We start from the raw sequence: 8,249 nt of genomic DNA, 5'->3' as shown, positions 1-8,249 counted from the left end.
AAAATCCGTGTGGTCAAGTACTGGCTGGCAACCTTTTTCTTTTGTCCAGTGATAGATGCTTTTCCATCTCAATGCTTCTCAGGTCAGAAGCCTGAAAGTCGTTATAAGTGAGCTCCTCTTTTGCTTTCTAACTGAGCAGTAAAATCCTGGAAGCAGGAGCAAAAACCCTGTATCAAAGTGCTTGATCTCACTAAAAACACACACAGATGCTAGTTCCAGCTCCCTGGGAAGCTTTCCATATTTCATCATTATGAAGTTATAAATGTTGCTTGGCAGTTGATCAGAGAGAGATCCACCTCTTAACTGAAAAAGTGCTTCAAGAAGATTTGCATTGACATTAGTAGACACAGTAACTTCAGGCTTTGAAGCCAAGACAGGATGTTTTTCTAACAGTTCACCTTAGAAGTGCTTTCTTGGGAACTCAAAGCAAAAGAGGCTGAATGTTGAACTTCTTCAGAAGGGACTTGTGGTGATTGCTGTGATTTCAGCTGAGTTTGCTTGCAGGCGGAGGGAAAGCTGTGCTGGCTGCTGCAGGGTGTTTTTGTGAGGGAGCTGTTTGGTGCTGCAGAGCCTTGTTGAGTACTGTGAATTTTCCCTTTTTCGCATCTCGTGTCTCAAGTTGAGCAGTAAATTGGGGGTTTGTGCAGGAAGTTCACACTGCATTAGCGGCCATAACTGAAACAAATCTGAGCTTGCCTGAATGCTGGGGAACTCACCTGGCCAAAATGTGAGGCCGTGTGCTTTTTGAATTTTCTCAGCCTGGGATAAATTCTCAAAACATCAACTTTGCTACCAAGTTTTGGGGCATAAGAATTTGTGCTCTGTGCAGAAATATCCGTGAACTTGTACAGCTGGAGATGCTAAAGGTGTGTTGTAGGTAGCAAGTAGGTTGCTCTGAAAGTAATGCCTCCTATTTATTTCCATGGAAACTACAACAGAGCATAACAACACTTTCCAAAAGAGCAAATTCTCAGCTACAAAACACTGTTCTTCAATATTGTCACCACCATCAGTCAGTTCGCTTGGCTGAGCTGATGGAGATGCTCCTCATTTTGTGGTGTGACAGCTGTGCATACCCATGTGAGCCCAGCTGCTTGTTTGGTCTCTGTGAACAACTGTAGGAGCCATTTCAACTCCATTCTAACTCTGTATAGCAGTACAACTTTATTCTATAACTAATCAATAAAAATGTTAATAAATATTTAACTTCATTTAACCTCATTTTGATGCAGGAATACATTTCATGGTTTGGTTACTGACTTCTGAGAAGGGATTCTAAAGACACGCAGGGAGAATATGAAACTGGTAAGCAGATACGAAGAAGAGTTTTTCTCTGCTGACAATATCTATGTTGATAAGGGAAAAATCAACCAGTATAAAAACAAGACAATGATAAATGTTTTCTTTTCTGTGTGTTTTCTTTTGTTTTGTTTTTAAGGTTGTTTTATTTCTATCTTAGACCTCCTGTGGGCTGAGGCACTTCCCTGGTAAGAGGTCAGTTTCTCCAGAATGCATTGAACAGCTTGCTAGCAGTTCTGGAGAAAAAGTCAGTAACATCCCTGCATGAGTTCAAATCTGATGTGCTGCTTTCACAAAGAGGTTCTTACCTCAGCTGGAAAAGATTTGTCATCTTTTAAATGTATTCATGCTTTTGAAGAAGCAACTTTGTTACTGACAAGGATTTTTTTTTTAATATTTTTAGGTAGCTGATATTGTCCTGTCTGGTACCTTCTGATAGATTTTAATTTCCTGTTGTTGTACTGATGACTGCAGCCTCAGGTGGTTCTGTGAGAAAAGCTGTTATTTTATACTAAGTGTGCTTCAGTATCTTCATCATCAGAACCCTAACTCATTAGCACTTACTGCTTTCCCTACTATTGCTATGCAGATAGCTGTTTTATTTTGAATGCTAGGAAGGTTCTTCCATCCTCAGGCTGGTATTTACTGTTCAGGAAAGTCTCACACTGAAATGGAGATAAAATCCAGTTAAGTTTTGGTAAGTACTTAAAAGGTTGGAAATTAACAAGTAACACGTAATGCAGTCTGTTCTTACAGTGAGCTGTGGGGAATCTTTTAATGGAAAAATAGGATCAGATTTATTTATGTAGTTATCAAAAAGCTGTGTAAAACATATTGCAGCATCTTTGGTTACAAATTTGTCTTAAATACAGCAAACTGAACTAAAGATGTAAGGTTCTTCATGTCAAATTCACGTTTGGGAGGAAAAGAAGAGCATTATTACTCAAGTTTAGAGGATCTGAATAAGAACTGTTAAGACTATTGATGAAGCACCTTTGACAGGGAGGAATTTTTAGAAAGATACTCTAGATATCACTGAGTGAGATTCTCTTGTTCTCATGCTCTTAGGTGACTGTTATGAACTGTGGCTAACCCAGCCCTTAAATCTCATTCACAGTGTCCAACCTAACTCTTCCTTTTTGTAGTTTGGTCTCTTATACTTCCTTCTCTTTAGTGTGTTTACGTATTTGAAGACTCAACTCATGTCTTCTCTCTGCTTTTCAATGCTTTCCCTGCAGAGACCTCATTTGGTCCACGACTTAGAAATGTGTCCAAAAATGATGCATAAAATAAGCTGAATAGAGAATTATTTCTCCTCTTGAATATGTTTGTGCATCTCAGTTTTAGTAGCATTTTGTTACTGGTAACTGAGCCTGTAATCCCCAGCAGTTGCAGTGGGAAAATGTAAAGCAGAGCACTGGCTGGCTTCAGCCTTCTGGCTGCCCAGCCGCTCCACATCTGTTTGACACAGCAGCAACTGGATGCTCAACATTCAGGTTTCAACAAAATTTGGCTCTGCATTTCATATTCTTATGTTGATAAGTTCATGTAAACTATTAGCTTTAAAACCACTTTCTGCCTGTAAGATACTGCCCAGATTGAAATGTCCCAGCCATCTCTATTTGCACCCTGGGTAAATGCAGTAAGTGAGGCAGATAATGCCACCTGGTGTTCATTAGCACACATGGGAGTGCATGTGTGTATACTGAGTGCTTGTTTTCTGGGTAACATTTGCCATTATATAACAATCTGTAGTCCATAAATAGTGTTGTTCAAAGAAGGTACTGTGTGCAGAATATCCAGTGGGGACTGTTTTGTTTTGTGTTGTTTTTAAAAGCATTACTGTCCCTTTCATCTTTGTGTTTTTAGGGAGATTCCTACAAGCAACTATCCAGGTGAATTAAAATTCCTACAGTAGTGATCTTGAAATTCTAAGGTAAGTGTAAAGATGATAGCAATATTTTCTTTTACTGAAATTATCTATGGCTGTGAGTCCAGGTGCAGTACTCAGAGGAAAAGAAGTTGGAACAAAATAGTATCTGAGAAGTGTAACTCCTGAGGAAGTTCCTTGATATACTACTACTTCCTTCTACAAAGTAGGAGGAAATAAGCCTTCAAGAGAGTATGGATCAGGTTATACTGTGCTTCTGGGCAGGCAGCAGAAAGGATAAATCACATGGAAAGTGAGCAAGAAGTAATCCAGGAGTAGGATTTTACTCATTTCATATTCAGACTTACTTATTTTCTTATGTGATCTTGAATGAGATAAGGAAGTACTGGAAGAAATGCAGTCAGAGTATTCAGAATGAAAAGAACTGAAACTCACTGTTGAGGAAGAATTTCCACAGGGACAGAACTTAGGTTGCACAAATAAACAAAAGTTGCTGCTAAACTGGTGGCATCCCTGGGGTTACTTGATCTGCATCAGGCATGGGAGCACTGTTAGCACAAAGGGAGCTGTGTTGGTGTGCAGGGTACAACCACACGTCTCTTCTGAGACTGGCATTGCACTGGAGGTGAATTGAAGAGGAAATTTAGGGATTTGTGTCCCCCTCTTCTGCCTTCTCCCACCACGTCTCCCTCGTTACGTTCACAAACCTTATTCTCTTCTTGATTTTGAGGCTTTTATTTGTATTTTTTTTTTAATCATAAGTAGCACATTGAAGAGTGCTGCAAAGTCATGTCATAACTTGGCAGATCTCAGGGAGCCTCACTCATATCTCTGATGATACAACGCCTGTTGTGTTTTGGTTTTTTTCCCTATCTGAGTTGTTGTTCTAATTAACGATAAAGTTGTCAGCAGTGAAATTCTGTGTTGAAGGTGGGACATTTGAATGCTCAGCCCTCTGGTGGGGACAGTTAGACCTAAAACTTCAAAGCAGTTCCTAAGATGAGAATGTGCTTCTTAAATAACTCTGTAGGGACTTTACCCTTAGCTGTAATTGGACGTAGCTTCGGTTTCTTCTGCATGAGAGTGCATTTGCTTACCTGTGAAAATGAGATTTGTGTAATTGTTTTAGTCAGTGTAGTGTGAATTCTTCAGATCTACTATGTGAAGTTGTTGGAGAAAAATGTGGACTGCTCTGAATAACATCAGTTTCTCAATACTGTGAAGTACCTTATGCTCTTCATAAGCAAGACGTGTTTCTGTCTCATAAATGTTAAGTGATAAACAACAGTTTCCTTTTTCTGTGGATTTTTATTGCTTGTTACAGGATTCTGCTGGGTTGGTGGCTGCTGGCACAGCAAATGCTTGGCTTATCTTAACTTTGTTCTATGTGACAGACAAGAATTGTGCATTATTAGATGTGGGAATAGGGTGGAAAGAGGAAGTGATGGGAGTATTTATCTCTGTTCTCATAAGTTAAACAGCAAGAAGGCTTTACAAACAAACAAACAAAAAAACCCAAAAAAACAATTGAGGGTCCCTGTAACTGCAGATGTTTTTGAACAATGAGATGTGAAGGGCTTTTGTGGCACTTTGTCCAGATAAGGTTCCAATTAAAAACTGCTGATCCAAATGTTAGCAAAACCACTCAGGAACAGCATTTCCTGCGATTACTTCTGGTTTGTTCTGATCCAACATTTTTTTAGGATTCAGTATAAAATTAGCAACTTCATTTTTTTTTTTTTTAATCATTAATTTCCTTATATGGCATCTCAGTGTTTAGAAGGCCTTTAAGCAAACATAAACTGACTTTAATATATCTGTTTTTTTTAAGGTGTTAAAAAGATGGTATCAGTATCAGTGAAAAGATTTGCAGCTTTTGCAGGTATAAAAATTATTCAGGTATCATAGAATGGCTTTGTTGGAAGGGACCTTGAGGGTCATCAAGTTCCAAAGACCTGCCTCATGCAGGACCACCAGCCTCCCCATTTAATGCTAGACCAGGCTGCCCAGGGCCCCATCCAACCTGGCCTTGAACACCTCCAGGGACGGGGCATCCACAGCCTCTCTGGGCAGCTCTTCCAGCACCTCACCACTCGCTTGGTAACGAGCTTCCCTGAACAGATACGTCAACAGTCCTTGGCCAGGATGCATACCTACTTCTGTATATCAGGAAATGGTAAACATTAATATGTGTGGAGACTATAGTTACTTTCCTGTCACTTACATTTTTCTTCCTTCCAAGTTTTTTCTTTCTGTCCTAGGAGAATGGTATTAATTGTATAATTCAGTTCTGTCTTACCTGAAATTCATGATGGCATGTATTAGCTTCCATAATTATCCTTAACTTGCTGCACTGTATAAATCGCTGTGTATTTGTTATCTGCAGCTGGTTAATTTAGAAAAGAGGAGAGATTATAGTGGTGTGCTACTGTATTAAAAGGCATAGTCAGTGTAGGGAGACTGCTGTGCAGGTTGTAGCCTTGGTTAAATCCTTCATGTCTGTGTTCTGTTCTGTAGCAAGAAGGTTGTACATCATTCTTGAGGACCTCCTCCTAAAAATGAGGAACAAAGAACCAGGAAAAGAAAACAATCCAGGAAAAAAGTGAGCATGAACCAGAACAGAAATGGAGGAAGACTGAAGAGGGAAAAAAGTAGAAAACCTAAGAAAGCCAAAAAGAAAAAGAAGCCTGAAGGTACACATCAAATGTGTGACAAGTAAGCAAGGGGTTCCAGCATCATCAGCAATTTTTCCTAATTCTTTTCTGAGTGTTTCTCATGTCGTCTCTTTCATTGTTTCTAACTTAGCTATAGAATGTGATCTGCCTGGGGGTTGTGTCATTGGGTTGATGAAGTGAGGATAGGAAAGATATTGGTGATCTGTGTTAGGACAGAGATTGGGTCCACATTGTTAGAATCACATCTGCTCGCTGTTCTTGATGAGGTTATGGCAATTTTATTCAGTTGCACACATTCCAGAAACAGACATTGTTACTGAAATAGTTTCTGAATGAAGTGTGATTATCAAAGAACATGTTTGTGTTCTCAGATATGGACAACCAGAAGTTTTAATCTAAAAATACAATTTGGGAAGGAAGCTGATTGTTCACAAGTTCTTGTGTAAACTTGGATAGTGTATGTATCCCTTTCCTCAGAAAAAATTAAGGACTGGACTGAGGACTTAAAAATATCACTGCCCTAAATACAGTTTTTTCACGATACTCATGACAGAAGCATCCTGATTTAAGCATCTCTGCTGTAGCCGATAAAACAGGAACAGCATACATCTGCTCTAACACTGTGAGTTTTGTGGCCAGCAGATGGCGAACTCTTGGTTTTTCAAAACCAGGTAGAAGTGCAGCAGGAAAGTGGAAGTCTTGCATCTCACGGCAGCACCAGGGCATTCAGATAATTGGGCTATGCCAGTGAAAGAGATGTCCCTTGAGAAATTTGACAGTGGTACCCCACAAGCAGGGCAAGAGGGCTGTGTAAAGCAATTGCATTTTGTTGAGGAAGTTTAGTTGGTATTTCTTCATTAGTTCCTTCTTGTGGTGGTCAGTCTTTTAGAGGAAGGGGGAGAGGGGAAAGAGGGATCTCTTAAGCAGGATTGTCTGTGATTTGAGGAAAATCCAGATTGGTGGGAGGAGCACTTCATTTCTTTCACTTCTACGTGTTCTCTCTAGCAAGTTTCTAAAAGCTTCTGCTTTTGTGGCTATTGGTCAGTTTGACCACAAGATCATTCATAAAACAAGTATGTTGTCCACACCTTCACGTTTGTCTGCCCTTTGCTGTTAAAGCAGGTAGTTTTGTCCTCCTGTTCTCTACTGTGAGTTAGCATAGCACTGAAATACAGGCGTGTTTATTGTGAGGCTCTTGGAAGCCTTCTCAGTCAGCTCGGTCCCGGATCACAGGTCGAGCTGTGTGCAGCTTTGTGATTTCTCTGTGGTGACCTAAAACTGCTGAACCAGTTGCGTGTTGAATCTCAGAACAGGGGATGACAGTGCTTCCCTTTTCCTTTCAGATGCAAGCTACCGATCAAAACCATCTACTCACTATAAAGAGAGCCAACAAAGACAAGACTTGCTGTACTAAAAAAGCTCTACATCAAATCCAGGCTTTAACCACTGAAATCAACCACTCAGTGTTATCAAAATCAGCATCCTCGTTATTCTTTTCTTTAATCAGTAATTCCCCTTCATGGCATTGCAGGGTTTTTAGGTCTTCAAACAAATGTAATCTTAATTGATTAAAGAAGTAAAAATTAATGGCCACTTTGATCTCTCAGATCCCCCTCCTTCTGCAGCAGCCAGGCATTTGTCAGCTCTCCTTAGCACTTTCCCTTTGGACAGCCACTGGTCTTGTGTGCAACACAGGAACTTCACTGGCTGTGCTTGTGAGGTGAGCATAGCAGAGCTCCTCTGGGAAGTTCCCAGTCTGACTCTGGACTCACCTCCCACTGGACTGCAGCTGTTCAACAGGAATGACTGCTCTTACTGCAGATGAGCAGGGAACTTAACTACAGTTCATCTGACTAAGTTGTCTGCTTTGTTAAGAAGGGTGCTTACAGGAGCAATTATCATCTATGCTATAAAATTGACTCAATGTCTACACAAAATGTCTAGCAAATCTGACCTCTGCTAAATGAGGAGCTCTACAATAGCATATAGTTTCACGCTTTATTTTTGAGAATGTCCAGGTTTAAGCAAAAGGTCTTAATGATAAATGACAACATTAATATTGCAGTGGATTTACACAGAACATTACATTTTTAACAGTGATTGATACAGAGTATTTGTCATGCAAATCACTTGTGTACACCAAGTAATGCTTATATCAATACATATCTGTACAGCATTTACATTTTATATTTAAACTCTAACTAGAAACATTTTCCAAGAAAATATAGAAAAGAAACTGGTAAGCCACAAGTCTTCATTTGTAGCATTTGGTCTACAACAGACCTAGCTTTTCCAGCAAGCATATCTACATAGATATGTAATAAACTTTAAAAAATATGTATTGTTTTTATATATGAAGCATTATAAATGCTGCTTCGTTTATA

The 8,249-nt window shown here is 39.6% G+C and overlaps 1 long non-coding RNA gene across 4 annotated transcripts; it reads left to right on the top strand.

Annotated features, from left to right (window-relative positions):
* The first annotated feature begins 6 nt into the window (after positions 1-6).
* Positions 7-7,458, top strand: LOC104913376. 4 transcript variants are annotated; one of them, XR_795340.2, is made up of 4 exons: positions 7-1,305; positions 3,169-3,235; positions 5,708-5,905; positions 7,209-7,458. It is a non-coding gene; the product is annotated as an uncharacterized LOC104913376 (long non-coding RNA). The 4 variants fall into 4 exon arrangements; XR_002120152.1 differs by having other exon boundaries at positions 1,439-3,235; XR_002120153.1 differs by having other exon boundaries at positions 7-1,996.
* The last annotated feature ends 791 nt before the right edge of the window (positions 7,459-8,249 follow it).

Source organism: Meleagris gallopavo, chromosome 16 (genome assembly GCF_000146605.3).
Source record: "Meleagris gallopavo isolate NT-WF06-2002-E0010 breed Aviagen turkey brand Nicholas breeding stock chromosome 16, Turkey_5.1, whole genome shotgun sequence".
Classification (NCBI taxonomy): Eukaryota; Metazoa; Chordata; class Aves; order Galliformes; family Phasianidae; genus Meleagris; species Meleagris gallopavo.
This window is presented reverse-complemented; position numbering and strand designations above follow the sequence as displayed.